Genomic DNA, 16,854 nt, shown 5'->3' with positions numbered 1-16,854 from the left:
GCAGCTCTACAGGAGACAAAAGCCATCATTGGTGAAAACAGTGGGCACTGCAATCCTCAAGTTTGTCTAGCCAGCCCAAATGAGTCAATGAGTGCAATAGTGGCATGTCTGCTTTGGGGAAAACCAATTGCTCTCTAATTGGACTGGAGGCCCCCTCTATGGAAAGGAATACATGCCTGGTACTGAATACCTAATCAAAAGGCTGTGTTAGGGGTGGACATGAGCCTAGGAGTACAATATTTGCTCTTGTCTTACTAAATGCATATATTATGCCTACCAAACTGTTCTGTAAGCACTTTGCTGAATGTTCATACCCATATATTAATGCTACTCTCATTTTGGTTAAAGAAGCTTCTCTTTTCAAAAGGCATTGACCACTGGGATGACCCAAAAGGCACCACAGTACTAAGAAGATGTATCAAAGGAGTGTTCAGCACTGAAACATCTCTATCACATCTTTTGTTGCAGTCAGGTTCGTATTGCTGACAGAAATCACCTGGGTAAGAGCAGCTTGTGGGGGGAAAAGGGTTTATTTTGGTTTACAGACTTGATGGGAAGCTCTATGATGGCAGGGAAAATAATGGGATGATCAGAGGTTGGACATCACCACTATCCCACATAAGGTGGACAATAGCAACAGGAGAGTGTGCCAAACACTACACTGGTGAGGAGAAACTGGCTATAATATCCTTAAGCCCACTTACAACAATACACTGCCTTCAAGAAGTATTAATTCCCAAATCTCTATCATCTGGGGACCTAGCATTCAGAATACTTAAGTTTATGGGGAACATCTGATTCAAACCACCACAAGGCTTAGGGTTCATTGTGGAAGAGTGCTACGTCCATGGCGACCTCGCCAGTGTAGCAAGCAGAGATGCTTCTGCACTGGAAGAGAGTTGAGGACAGAGGGCCAGCACTCTTCGGAGGGATGCCCCCGGTGACCCCTTGGCAGTCAGTTACTGTAATGGTTCCTGCTGCCCATGAAGTCACGACGACCTAATTGCTGGCGCCAATGAGCTGTTTTCTGCACTCTGTTTCTTTCCTGCTTCCTTCTAGTTGTTTGTCAAAGAACAGCTAGTTTCTACGCTACACTTACTATTATTCATGCACACAATCAAAGTACAAGGAACAATCTAAGTATTGAATGCGCCCCTCCTATGATTAGGGCAATGGAGGATATGTATAACTCTACTAGGAATAAAAAATTAACTCTAGAACAGTTTTTAGATGGTGTAGAGTAGAAACAGCTTATGATGTTTTAGAACAATACTGATCCTGAGAAAGTGAAAGTAGAAATGTTAATCGGTAGTGTTCATAAGAAGCATGACAGTTCTACAGAAAAGAAGTTACAAAAGTTGGGCATTCCCACCAGAACGCTTCCTGGGGGGTATGTTCAGTACTTGATCAAGGGCTGTTAGTAGACTCCCAGAGCTGGGAACTACTTAGATCCACTCCCCTATGAGGGAGGATATGATGAATTCGGTAATAGATGAATGAATTATGAAGGAAAAAGGAGGCTATGGCATTCTCTTCCATTTATGAAATGCTTAACAAGGACACGTAAGCCTTGGTGCTTATACTCTAGACAAGAAAGAAAAGAATTCCTAAAAAGCATTAAACCAGCCTTAAAATATTGGTGGTCTTTTGGATAGAAACACTTTTATAATAAATATGAGGATTATATAAATAATCTAATAAGTGGAAAGAGATGGCTCTCTGCTTGGTTTATAAAAAATAAATAACCTATTGTTCACCTTACATCCCTTACCCCAAGCTTCTATTCATGTAAAGCTGTGGTCAATGATGCAAGACGTCCTTCTTAAAAAATGGGTACATTCCTGCCTGATAAATATCACATGTATGCTTAGAATAAAACAATACTTAAGATTGTTTAGATTAATGATTTCTGAGATCACTTGTTGGCTTACTAAGTTTCCTTGTTCAATCTGTATAAAACCTTCATGAAACCTTCAGTAAATTGCAGCAGCATATTCAACTTAGAGTGTGTCTGTCTGTCATTTCCTCGCCGAATCCCGAGTTCTCCTTGAGCCTTCACCCTTGTTCTCCCTCGGTCCTGATCTCCCCGAGAGTCAGTCCGCAGCAGAAGAGGTGGCAGAAAGAATGTGAGAGCTGAAGGAAGGCTAAGATTGCTTCCAATACAATTGTCCAGAAAGAAATTAGCCTCACTATCCATAACCTCACAGTGCCTAGTGCTACCTCCACAAGACCCTCATAATACAGAGAAAAGAAGATGACATCAAATAGAAGATACTAATAGAGAGAGTGAGGGGATATGATGAAGTGTGGATTTGTGAAGAGAAAAGTGTGGTAGGTGGAGGAATTATCATGGTTTATTGTCTATAAGTATGGAAACTGTCAATAAAATTTTTTTTAAAAACTTTAAAAATATGTAACTTACAAAGGTTGCCATTTCTCACTATGGATGCAGTTTTGTTAAATTGCATTGGAATGTTTACTTCTACACTGAAAGGTGGGTGGCACTTGTTTCCTTTATTATATAGTTACAAATTTTCTTTTCAAAATAAGTGTATGCTAAAATATGAAATTCCAGCAGAACACATGCATTAAGCAAATTATAATAGAAAAGATCAGAGTTAAAAAAATGTGAAAATGTTCAAATGCCTGAAGTGTAAATAATGCTAGTTGGCAACAGGAAACTTCTATTAGACCACATTTTAAATAGATGCAGAATGAATTTACTGCCATCACCAATAAGTCTCCTCAGATAGCCTTATTTCTTATTGTGATCATTGACCCTATTGTTCATATAATCTAACAGTGATTCATTGAAGACCCTAAGTATTATGGATCCTCATTTGATTATATCTGTAGCATCACATTTCATCTGTGACTATGGTGTTCATGAAAGCAATGTAATTTGCTCATATTTAACATCCATTCCTTAGCCTTCATTACTTCATTGTTTAAACTTCATTCTCCAGCCACTATGTTATAACTCATCTTGAACCTCTAACCTCTTAAAATTTTCATAATATTCCAAGATTTATCATTATCAAACACAATTCTGTCCACATTTCTTGATAAATTATGAATGTTTGTCAATTTTGTATTGTCTATAAGACAAAATTCAAACTCTTGTATGGCAAGTTGTGTCTCCTATATTCTAGCATAAACTAATTGTACAGTACCATCATTCTTTCCATGTAAATTTTATTATGGCATATCCACATGTGTCAGGCTTGATAATCATATCTAGCTTCAAAACAAATCACTATTTCTGACAGAACTGGCTTTTTACATTATTTTATCTATTGAAATTCTGCCACCTCTTTAAGAAATAACTTACTTCTTAGGCCATCTTCAAAATCTTCCGAACTTCCTAAAAACAAAGTTCATTATTCATTTTATACCATTTGCTTATGTTATTATAAAGCATGGGTATTGTAGTGTGAGATTACCATCTGTATTAGTCAGGGTTCTCTATAGGAACAGAACTGATGGAATGAATTATTTTAAAAAGGGGATTTATTGGATTAGTTTATGGTAGTACAATAGTGGTTGTAGGCCTGAGAATCACGGAACTTGGTAGCTGCTCAGTCCATGTGGCCAAATGCCTCAGCAGTCCTGACCTGGCACTGCAGATGGTGCCAGAAAGCCTGGAGGCTTCCTGAAGATCTGCTGGGTTTTGATCCAAGCAGGTCTTCAGTTGATGCTGGTCTTCAGTCCGCATTGGTCTTCAATCCACCCTGGAAAGCAGCGAGCAGCTCTGACAACCAAGTGGAAGGAAGGAAGGAAGGGAGGGAGGGAGGGAGGGAGGGAGGGAGGGAGGGAGGTTGGGAAGGAAGGAAGGAAGGAAGGAAGGAAGGAAGGAAGGAAGGAAGGAAGGAAGGAAGGAAGGAAGGGGCTCTTTTTACCCAGAGCTTCCTTATATCAAGTCCCCCTCTGAGGGCTTACTCTGGGAGAAGGACTTCCTCCTTTGGTTGATCCTTCCTGGAAGTAACCTCCAAGACCCACCTGAAAGGGATTTCTGTGGATTACTAAACAGATCAAGTTGACAACACCTTAACTATCACACCATGTATATCCCCTATTCATTATTGCCTAAAATGTCTTATTCAAGAGTCTGCAATATACCCATTTAGATCTAATAGTCTGTGGTCAAGAAGACCTGAGTACAAAGTCCTAGAATAACTTATCTTTCTTGAAATTGTCAAATGGATGCATGAGTGAATAAATTAAAACATCCAGTGAACATTGCATGCATCATTCTAATCTTCATGCAAAAATATCCCTCTCCTTTTATAGGACTAGTACACAACTTCAAGATCTTATTGCTTTTATCTTTTAACAAAGTAATCATATTAAATATACAAAGAATTTTTTAAATGAACCTAACAAATCAGAACACAATTGCTTGTTCTATAGAACTTGGCAAAATAGTTATTGCTAAATTAGTGAATGTATATAGGTAATACATGTTTCCTTTCTTTTCCATAGTTTCTGAACTCACAGAGCATATTCCTACTGTGTGGTAGGCTTATGTTTAGTCATGCCTTATAAAGATTTTATGACATCATTAAAATTATGATTGTGCATCATCTAATTATATCATTAACACATACAAATTATATAATTAGAGCTATTTACATTAAATATGCAATTAAATCAAGTTATGCTAATAGAAAAATGCAGAATAATTAACTAAAATTAATTTTAAAGTCAGAGAAATTAACTCAGATAAACTGCATTCAAATGCCATCACATCTTTAAAAGTAAAAAAGTAACTACTGCTGTTTAACTTCACAAGTTTAGGGTCCTACCTTCTTTTCTTCTGGTCCCTTTTTCCTTTCCAGGCCCAACCCTATAAGACAGTTACCTGGACAAAGTGCAGATCCGTCCTGTTACTTTTCTGCTGGAAAAAAAAACTACAATGGAATCCAGGCTTGGTGATGCATGTCTATAATATAATATTAGCACTAGAGATACTAAGGAAAGATGATCTTGAATTTGAATTTAAGGCCATCCTGAACTACACAGTGGGCCCAAGGAAGCCTGGACTACATAGCGAGGCCTTGTTTCAAAATTCAAATGAATAAATGAGCATCAACTCCAGTGCCACATTTTTATTCTTATGAACAATCTGAATTTCTACCTCTACATCAGGAATTAACTTAGCTTTCCATAAGTACTGAGTCTCTCTTGTGGATCATCAGACTTGGGGATATTTGGAAAACTCTTAAAATTGTAATGCATATCTAAAGTGAGCAAAGACTTATGCAGACACTTTTCACTAACTTTATAGTAGAACCTCAACTACTTGCAGCTGGAGTTAAAAGTCTAAGACAGAAATTCTTAAAGAAATGATGTGTTTACCTGAGTTTGGATGCCTATGTAGCATCTTTTATTCAAATTTGCAATCATCTGTTCTCCACTAGTGATCAGAATTTCCTTTCATATGCCTATTTCTACCAACAATTTCTTCAAAACAGTTTGAGATTTTTTTTTATTATGCACCTCAAATTTCTCATAGCTCCCATTCACTGAACAATTTCAAAGTCGCATTAATATTTTTAGGGATATTGTCATTAGTATTCCATACCCTAGTAACAAAAATCTGTCCCATGTCCTCTCCTGTATTTGAATGGTTTTTCTGGTCACTTTGATGCTTCTTGTCTTTCAGAAGCATCTCTGTGATCTTTGTTTCCCATTTCACCTGATGCTGTTCCTTATGTATCTGTGTCCAAATGTTTAGGTACCTGAGGTTGACATGAATTCTGATGAAGGAGATACAATCAGCCTATTGATTTAGCTTTGCACATGAAAATCTCATTAAACCCACTTATCAGTCCTAAGTGAGAGCTTAGATTACATACATAATATAGATTAGTCAAGATTTTCCATCAAGATAAATTTATCTTCTCTGAATAATTAGGTTTCTGTAACACTTTCATTTAACTTTAACAAATATAATTCATTTAAGGTATAGTGTATTTTAATACAATCACAAAGCTATGCAAATAGCATAATCAACTTTAGAATTCATTTGCCATTCTCAAAAGAAAATTCTTCCTCTTTAGCCATTTCTACTCAATCTTCTATTGCCATCTTAGCAGTATATAAAGCATTGCTATTTCTCCACATCTTATACAAAGCTCATCATTATCTGACATAGTTTGTAGCCATCCTAATGAATTTTATGTAATATCTTGTTCTAGATCTTAGGGAAAAGACCTTCAGTATTTCCCTGTTCAGGATAGCTGTGGAATTATTATATATAATCTTTATTGTCATGAGGTGTAATTATTCATAAACATTTCTTGACAATATTTTTCTAAAAAGTCTTTTATCATTTGTATATCTTGTTATAGTTTTGTTAGATTTTGGAGACAACATCAACTGCTGCTCTTCGCTTTCCACCTTGATGGAGGCAGTCTCTTGTTCATTCCTATATTGTCCAGGCAAGCCAGCTTATGAGTTTCTGAGTGATTTTCCTATCTCCACTTCTTTTCTTGCTGTACACACACTGATATTGCAAATGCTGGCATTACAATGTCTGGCTTTATGCATGTTCTAGAGATCCAAACACAGGTACTCATGTTTGCAAAGATAGCATTTTATCCACTGAACCATCTTCCTAGCCCAAACATTTAAGTTTTCTACATCATTGCTGATGATGCTATTTTCTTCCATACAATGCAACTGGTTCATGTGTCTCACTATTTGTTTCTGCCTTTTTACTATTGTTTGGAGACTTTATATTTGACATCATTTTAGCATAAATGATTAGCTTTTGTCAGTTCTACTATTCTTTCAATTTCTACTTGTATAATCATTTTGATTTCTTTGATATCCTAAAGTATTTTATTCTAATAATGTATTTTGTGTCTTTACTATATATATATATATTTTTTTTAGAGGTAGGGTCTCACTCTAGTCCAGGCTGACCTGGAATTCACTCTCTAGTCTCAGGGTGGCCTCGAACTCATGGAGATCCTCCTACTTCTGTGTCCGGAGTGCTGGGATTAAAGATGTGTACTACCATGCCCAGCTTTTACTATGATTTTAATACATTCTCTTTGTGGGTGTGTGGGTGTGTTTGTGTGTGTGTGCATGTAAGTGTGTGTGATTATGGAAGAATGCTATGCCATGGCAAGCAACTGGAGACCACAGGAAATCTTTGGGTGTTGGTCCTCTTCTTCCTTCTCTGCTGTGTTCACCAGACTAGCTGGCCTAATAACTTCTGGATAGTTTTCCTGTGTCTATCTTTCTTCTTGCTGTAGGCAGGCTTGGATTACATATACCAGTGTCATAGCATTTAACTTTATATGGATTATGGAAATTATAACTCAGGTATTACTGCTTGCATAGCAAGGTCTTTATCTGAGCCATCACCTTACCTCAAGTAATATATTCTTCTTAGTAAATAATTTGCAGGTTACATTTTAAAAACTTTTTAAAATATTTAATAATTTACTACTTTAATTTTAATGGCAAAAGCCACTGTGTATTTTTCTTTAATATCCCTTCTAAAATAGAATTATCTTATATATCTATATAATTTCAAAGAAAAATATAAATGTATAATTAAAAGGATATATATGTATGTGATATATATATTATATATACATATATATATATACATATATATATGTGTGTGTGTGTGTGTGTGTTTATGTATGTATGTATGTATTATTCAGATCTAATGTGATAAGCTTATTTACTTGCACTGAAAATATTATCTAGAGTCAGTATCTTTAATAATATAATTTCTTTTAAAAATTCAAAGAACAAGCTGGGCGTGGTGGTGCATACCTTTAATCCCAGCACTCGGGAGGCAGAGGTAGGAGGATTGCTGAGAGTTCAAGGCCATCCTGAGACTACATAGTGAATTCCAGGTCAGCCTGAGCTGGAGTGAGACCTTACCTCGGAACCCCCCCCCAAAAAAAATTGAAAAAATAATTCAAAGAACAAACCCATTTATCTTTTAAATGATATACAAGCATGCAATTATCATCAATAACTAACTATAATTGAAAATAATTAAAAGTAAGGGGCCTAATGATACAAAATGAGCAAACATCACATTTTTGAGAAATATGCTTAAAATATTTTCTTTAAACTGAAGATGGATATTGAGTAAGATATATTATTGTTTGAATAAACACTGATTTATTTCTAGTTTGTGTAATAAAATATTGTTTACATAAAGGGATTTTCAATCCTATTCAATACAAGAAATTTATACCTTATCTTCAGGTTCCAGACAATTTCACTAGTCTCTATATTATTTGTCTTTGCATGAACTTAGAAATGACTTTTTATAACACTGTACATGCTGTTTTTATAATACTGCATGGGGCTCAATGTTATTTAATGAGGCATTTCTCTTCATCAATCTGAGAAGCTCCAGAATGTTTTCATGCTGTGTACAAAGATGAGTTTATAGAATATGATTGACTGCCAAATCTCTCTATTTTTATGCATACATAAATCAATAGACTTGGGAGGTCAATGATCTGCTTCATGTTTACCTCACAGTTTGTCAGGTAAACTATTTAGAAAAAAGACTCAAGTACTACTAATTAGGTTTTTTTTTTTCTAGTTACAGAGATTCCCCTCCTTGTTTTGCTATTCCAGAAAAGGAAATCATGAATAAATCCAGTATTATTTGTTTTGATTTTCAGTTCTACAGATTTAATTCATTTATATTCAAATTCCTTCCCAATGGATTTTTTTTTCTACATGAACTAAATTTCCCAGAAAAGTACTGTATCTGCTGCACCTACTTTTGGGGAGGCTGAAAGGACTGATAATGCTCCTATGTTCATAGAGAGATGGAATATTGCAGGACCAAAACCTAATTACCTTGGCCTATCTTTAGCCCCACAATAGCCATTATTACCCAACTCAGTGTTTGACCTAACATCCACATGACTATCAGTTGATCAGGTGCAAACTTTTAGGAATGTACTGACAGACCTCCAGCTTCCACCAACCCAAGGGCTAAGAATGTAAATTGATAGTATCTAAGGCTTATGTTAGCGATTTCCCAGCTTTTCTATAAGCTGTCTACCTAATGGCCAGCCAATGTGTTTGAACCATGCCTTCATTTGACTTTCTTTAGTTTTGTATGTATAAAAACCTTCATGAAATTGCTAACACATTAGAACATGGAATTTGGAGTAACCTAAATCTGTATTCTGAAGCCATGGTCATTCATATTTGGCTCTGGAATAAAATATATCTTATCCCCTTTGAGGTAAGAGCTATGTCCACATGATGAAAAACATGACTAGGTCAGTATAGCCCAGTGTAATTGCAATCCTCAGTCTTTTGAACCTTGAAAAAGAAAAAGATATAGAGGTCCTCCACACATTACCACAAAATCAGCTATGTACTAGTAATGTCGAGCACTAGCTTGCTAGACTAAAATCTATTAGCATCTATCTGTCCACAAAAGGAAATTAATGAAAATAAAAAGAAAGTCATCTGTTTTCCACTTTCATGATTGCTTACTGATGTTTTATTTCACATTGCCTTTAACTTGCGTTTTTAATTTTTTTTGTTTGTTTCTTTATTTTTATTTATTTGAGAGCAACAGAGAGAGAGAAAGAGGCAGAGAGCAAGAGAGAGAATGGGAGCTCCAGGGCTTCCAGCCACTGCAAACGAACTCCAGACGCGTGCGCCCCCTTGTGCATCTGGCTAACATGGGTCCTGGGTAATCGAGCCTCGAACTGGGGTCCTTAGGCTTCACAGGCAAACCATCTCTCCAGCCCTAACTTGTGTTTTTATAAGCACAGGAGGAATGTGAATACATTCGTAGATGGACAGAGTACCAAAATTTCCAATGCTGTATCTTTATGTCTAGTTTAAAGGTTTTCCTGAAGCTTTATTTTTATGACCTGTGCTGGGGTACATTTCAGAGCTGATGTGTATACATTGCCTAATTTCCCTATGGTGGGAAGAAGTGAACTAAAATTAGAAGTACATACAGAATTTAGGCCTAGTTCATATGAAACAATGAAAATATAAAAACAGATTTATATTTTGAGTTCATCAAAATAGCAAACAGTGGGCTTTTTTAATAGCATCCATAATGATAAATTTATAAATTCTTTCTTCAAAGGAAGCAATGAAGTTATAATCTTAACAGTTAAGCCAAGAGTGTTGTGGTCAAATGATTTGTTCATCCTCATTAGCGTACATATGCAGGGAATTTGGTCATTGTGTTCCCAGCTGGCAGCTTTCCCTAACATCTGGGTTATTAACATCAGAATCAGCAATCTAGAGAATTGTTCCTTCTAGCACATCCAGCTAATTCTGAGCTCAAATTAGTTATTTTCCAAATCCACCTGCAGTAAAAATCTAGTCATCAAGCAGTGTATGAGTGTCGCAAGATTTTGGAATTATATGCAAAAGTATATTAGGATTAAATATTACAAAAAAATTCCAACCTGCCAGTTTATCTGTGTTGACTTTCAGTATCTTGATTTTGTCAAACAAAGGTCAAAATATCAATAGCCTTATCTTTTTCCTTGAGATAATTCAGTGAAGATTCAGAGATTCTAAATACTATATAACTGAAAGTATTACTGGAAATAGGGGACATGTTCCTCATTTTTGAGATAATTGTTAACAGATATTGTGTCATACATATTCTGAACATGCTAACCTGTTGTCTTTGTGAAACACACTCACAGCAGGTTTAAATGGCAGTTCTCCTACTGTTTGAGCATCTTAATCCTGAAGACAATTTCAGTCATGTTCTCTATCCAGCTTAAGGTTTTACCATGTGCTAAACTAGATCTAAATAACCCTATGATTGTTCTAATGGTTCCGGTTGTCTTACCATACTTACAAATTAGTAATGTGTGCACAGTGTCTTTCCAATCAGCTTTCCAGACTACAACAATTTTTTAAAGTTTTCTGCTTGGTCATTATTTTGATAATAGGTACATAATATTTAATAGTCAATAGAAACCTGGTGAAAAGGAGTCTATTTTTGTGATAGTTGTCAATGTAGAAAAATGGGTCTAAATTACAGATTCAACAACCATAATAAATGAGCTCTAGAATCTGTATCCTCTCCTACTAACCTCATCTGTGTCCACCTTTGAAACAGATGTAGCTAGTCAAACTCTGACCAACAGGCTCTAGGAAATCTCTAAAATGTACCCTTGCATTTGTGGAAGACTGTAGTCTTTGTTGCTAAATTATCATTTCTTGCATCGCTGTTGTATTTAAATGTATAGGTACATATATTTGTCTTATGTGTGTACTTTGAAGGACATACATATTTATATCTATATAAATATGTTTTACAGAGGAGAAATATAAGTACTGATATATTGGCAGTCTTATCTGCATTTTCACAATTTTTAATCAGCTATGATTATTGATATCAAAATGAATTGATTTAACTTTTATTAAAGATACTGTATCCTGTAAGTGACTCATGCTTCTTTGAGGAAGAAATAAATGATGATTTTCTATGGTACAGAGGCACTTTGTTCACTTATCTTATTGATATAAGTAAGTGTTTCCTTAAATGATTTTACCATCAGATCTGGGCCTCTGAAGAATAAGCCTGTGATCATATAATTTCTACAATCTTTTGTATTATCCTGCTTAATTCACAGTGGCACTAATAATAACTTTGAATGAATGAATAAAAACATCACTGCACAAAGTTAGACTAAACTCATAAAAGGAGAAATGAAATTGTTCTGATTAAGTTTAATTATTAAAATTTACTTCCAGTGAAGTTAAATGCCACAGGTATTTAATAAATTTCTACCTTTTAAATTAAAATATCTCATCCAGAAACATGCATACTGTGAGTCCTCAATTAGAATTGATTGAGATAATTCTATGAGAGGCATGAATTGGGCTACAAAATGATCTAGCATCTCAATTCAAATCATGGTTGATAAACAAGGCTCCAAATGAATCCCTTAGCTAGCAGTTCTACATAGAGAAATGGGGGTGGGCTTTTACATTACCTTTTCAGTGTCAATTTAAATTCTGTAGCATATTTTAATTAAAAACATATTTACCTTTGGGCTGGACAGATGGCTTAGCAGTTAAGGCATTTGCCTGAAAAGCCAAAGGATCATGGTTCAATTCCCCAGTACCCACATAAACCAGATGCACAAAGGAGCTCATGCATCTGGACTTTGTTTGCAGTGTCTGGAGGGCCTGGCATGCCCATCCTCTCTCCTCCCTCCCCCCGACCCTGTTGTCTTTCTCTCTCTCTCAAATAAATAAATAAATAAATAAATAAATAAATAAATAATATGTATATACATACATACATATATATGTACATATCTACACACACACACACACACACACGTATATATATCTACCTTTTATTTCAACATCCTTTTCCTAAATCATATAACATCTGTACATGCTAAGCATAATAAGTATAATTATAGTTTTGATAAATGTAATATACCATATAAGTCTGACCAAAACTTTCTGAACATAAAGAAAGTGGAAAATTGAACAATGTATATTTTTTATTCAGAGCTGGGAATTGAGCCCACTGAAGCTTGAACTTTGTACATAAATAGTTTCCCCCTCTGCTGTACACCATCCATTGTTTCTTGAAATTTTTTAAAGGCTAATCCATGTAAACATAATAATAATTACAACAAATATTTGATTGTTCCATCAGATTGTTTGACCAGGACTTTGAATTTACATGTTTTTGTGATAATCTTAATTGTATGTGTACATATTATAATTTGGCAGGTTTCATTGATGAGGAAACTATGAAAACAGAAATAAATTTGCCAGTGCCATGCAACTAATAATTTATTAAATTAAATATAGCAAACATAAGAATCTCTTCTTAAATGCAATGATAACATGAGAAAACAATGCTAAGCATGTATGTTAAATTATATTTATGATATACATTGTCAATATCCAGGATAAAAAAAACACGAAGCTTTAAAAAATACAATTCACTTATTGAATTAAGTGTTATAATACTAATCTTCCACAGGATATGTGTTGTTTTTTAGACAATGAATCAAAAGTATGTTTTAGAAATCAATAAAATATTTTTATTGCTTTCTTCTATAAATCATTTCAATACATACAAATTATATTTAAATGTGTGTGTGTGTATATGGGCATGTAGGTCTCTTGCCTCTGTGTAAACAAGCATTAGATGCTTGAATCACTTTTTGCATGGACTTTGCAACCAGTGCTATTACCAGCTGAATCATTTTCCCAGCCTCAATATTTTAAAAATATTTTTATTTAATTATTTGAAAGAGAGAAAAAGGTAGATAGATAGATAGATAGATAGATAGAGAGAGAGAGAGAGAGAGAGAGAGAGAGGCAGAGAGAGAGGGAGAATAGCATACCAGGATCTCCAGCCACTGCAAATTCCAGATTCAATGGCCATCTTGTGCATCTGCCATTATGTGGGTAATAAGGAATCAAATCTGGCATCTCAGACAAGTGCCTTAATCCCTAAGCTATGTCTCCAGACCCAAAATATTTTTATAATTAAATAATTATTATCTACACACTAAAAGCATTTATTTTTGGCTTATGTCAGATAAGGTTGAACCCCTTCCACCAATTGGATAATTTTCTGGTCATCATCATTTTTCTTAAGACCCCACACTAGCACTCAGAGAATATTACTGCATATGAATAGTGCCTGACAGAGACGGTGACTATAACACCCCACCAAAATCATGTTGTCAAAAGAGCCTAAGATACAAAATCAAGATCAAAGGCACCATTATTACTTTGCTAAAAACAAAAACAAAATAATCTAAAACAAAATTTTAAAAAACACATCTTAAAAGAAAGGTGAATAAAATTCTTTCAAACTAGAAATGGAATTATATCTGGCTCCGATAATGAAACCTAAATGGTTTTCATAATCAGCATCAATGATTGTTTAAACAATTCTGAATGCCCTCTTCAGGTTTTGGAAAAAATAATATTTTTCTTTGAAAATAAACTTTTGTATATATTAATAATGTTTTAATACAATCCATTAAAGTAGATCACTAGGAATCTCATCTACTTGAAAACTACCATACTTGTTGGAGTGCTAGTTCTCGAACCCAGAAAAAAAGAAAAGTAAAGAGGGCTCTGGAGTCTCATAGAATTTATTCCTGAAAATTCTCTAAGCCAAGTCAAACTTAATTGCTCAAAGTGCAGTACATGTCACAACCTGTAATCTGATGAAAATATCCAGAAATCTGAAAACAACTCCCTCTCCTTAATGAAAACACTTCAATATATTTTAAAATGTATTTTTCAAAGTCTAGGCACTATTTACCTATATACATATCTAAGTGAGAAATGAGGTTAAAAATCACCAACTATGGGAAGGGTTGATATAAATTAATATCCATATACTAAAAATCATGCTCTGTACAAAAGTGTCTTAAATGCACTGGAAAATGCTTATAAAATAAAAATTCCAAATAAATATCCTGTAATTTCCTAGACATTTCAAAGTTCAGCCTCTAAATGAGCAGTTAGTCTCTACATTGTAGAATTCTTCAGAAGATAAAAGGATTGGCAAGGAGGGAATGAAATGTACATTTTACATAATTTATCAGTTCATTTACAGAGCCCCCAAATCCTGCACACAAGTCTTAAGTATTCTCTGTTTGCATGCACATCTCAGCTAAATTAAAAATTTTACCAATCATGGGCATTCAAGTTTTCTATGTACATGAATGTAGTATTTATTATTGTGTCAGTCATAGGATATGTGAAAACAGTCTTCAAAATAGATTCAAAATCTATAGGACATTTTATTTTACTTACTTTTCTTATCGGCACACAATTCCTCATGGAGACTAAATAAGTATTAATGTGGACAAATGCTACAAAGGAAAAAGCCAACAAGACACAGAACATCCAGCATTATCAAAAGGCTTGCTTTTAGCATGGCAAGAATAGGATTTGATTTTACCATTGTTTCAAAGTGTCCACTGATTCAGGTTGACAATGTTCCTAAGAAATCAATAGTTAAAATCAGTGTATTCAGACAAATAATCCGGAAGGATTATTTAGCTTGGTCTGAATAGTGGATTCTCTCACTGAAGACAAGACACACTGGAGTTCTGTTTCTAATTGGCTCACTTGTAATACAAGTCAAGACAGAATTGTTTATTATGAGGTAAATTGTTGAGCCTGAATTGAGTATGGGAACACAGAGATGAATTCTCTGATTCAAATCCTTGAAAGCAACTCAATTAACACAGAGCCCATGGTGCCTCCCACCCACTAAGAGATATACACATCCAAGAGAAAGACTTCAAGTTACATACTTTGTCTAAAGAAATTCTAAATTTTCAGAAGACAAATTAAGGTTTATTGGAGAAGCATTCTGTATTTTACCTTATATGACTATCATTATTATTTTTGTTGTTATTGTTCTGCACTTGGAATTGAATCCAGGGCCCCATGCATGCTAGGCAATTTCTTTACCACTGACCTGTATCCCCATCTGCTGATTAAAGCACTTCATATAAATCAGTGAGGTTATCCTTTCCCCATGGTGAATATCATGCTTCTCTTTATACTACTCACATTTTTATTTCTCTTTTTGTTTCTGATCCTCCAGCCTCCATCATCAGCAATTATCTACTGCTAGGTGCCACCACAACTGGTTTTTCTTTTTGTTGATATGCATCCTGATCTCTCACCCATTTCCATTAAGGTCATTGCTTTTTAAAAAGAATCTATATATTTTTCTCAGTTTTTTCAAAGTAATTCTGCAACAGCACTCAACCTATTTACTTTTTCTAATTTTTCTTTTCAAACCTGTATACTATGGCAATATAATAGCATTTTTAGCTCAGGACTGAGCCACAATTGAGCACTGATGTAATTGCACTGTGCTTAAAATCACTTAACTGTGGAAGCCATTTGCACCCCATTCATCCTTCAGCCTGACTCTCAATGCTAGCATGACAATGTCTCTCTTTGCTGACTGCCAAGGCCACTTTTCAGCTGAGATTTTTGATAAAGATTCCAGGTCAAAGGAAGATAGACCTCTTTAACACTTTTATTACAACTGGACAAGAGATGAATAGAATCACCTTTTCATTTAAGAATTTCAAAATACACTGCTAACTATAGTTAATGAAGCCTCAGGTCTCCCCAGGAAGTTTGGAGCTTGAAACATATGCACTTAAACACCATAGAACAATCAAAATCCCACATTTCCTTTCTTGCTCTAACCCAACATTTTCACCAAGAATTGGAAATTTCTACTTTGACACTGCAACCTTTTATAAACCACAAATCTTTGTACAAAAGGGTCCATGGAGAGTTGGCTTCAGTATTTGTGATGAAACCGGAACTACCATATCTCACTGTCTCTCTTTGTGCCTGCTGCCACCTTGAAATGAGTGAGATATCCAGAACCAACAAAAGACTGTTTCATTTCCCTATCTAATGGTCTGTTTAAAGAGTGACTAAGTATCTTGAACCTGGTGTTCTTGACTAACATAATGAGCTTTATGACTTAGGTATTTCCTCTTTAATTCTAGCTAAGGTGTGGATACCTTGGGATTTAATGTTTGCCCATCTCACCCAATTAGATCTCGGTCAAGTATGTATCCTGCCCAGGTATGGCTGGATTACTCCTCCAAGCCCAAGTCAATTGGCTGGGACACCTGTTGTAGTTGTGTCCTGGTGGGATGGCACAAATCCTATGCCCCCCTCGATTCACAGAAAGAGTGGGTCATTTTCCTCTCTCTGAGAAGTTGGCAGCACTGTTTTTTTGGATCTTTGGAAAGGTAGGAGTTCTCTCCAAGCCTGGCAGCCATGTCAGAATAGAAACAGACATTTTGTGTTTCTTTTTATTACTGT

This window comes from Jaculus jaculus, chromosome 10 (genome assembly GCF_020740685.1).
Source record: "Jaculus jaculus isolate mJacJac1 chromosome 10, mJacJac1.mat.Y.cur, whole genome shotgun sequence".
Taxonomy (NCBI): Eukaryota; Metazoa; Chordata; class Mammalia; order Rodentia; family Dipodidae; genus Jaculus; species Jaculus jaculus.
This window is presented reverse-complemented; position numbering follows the sequence as displayed.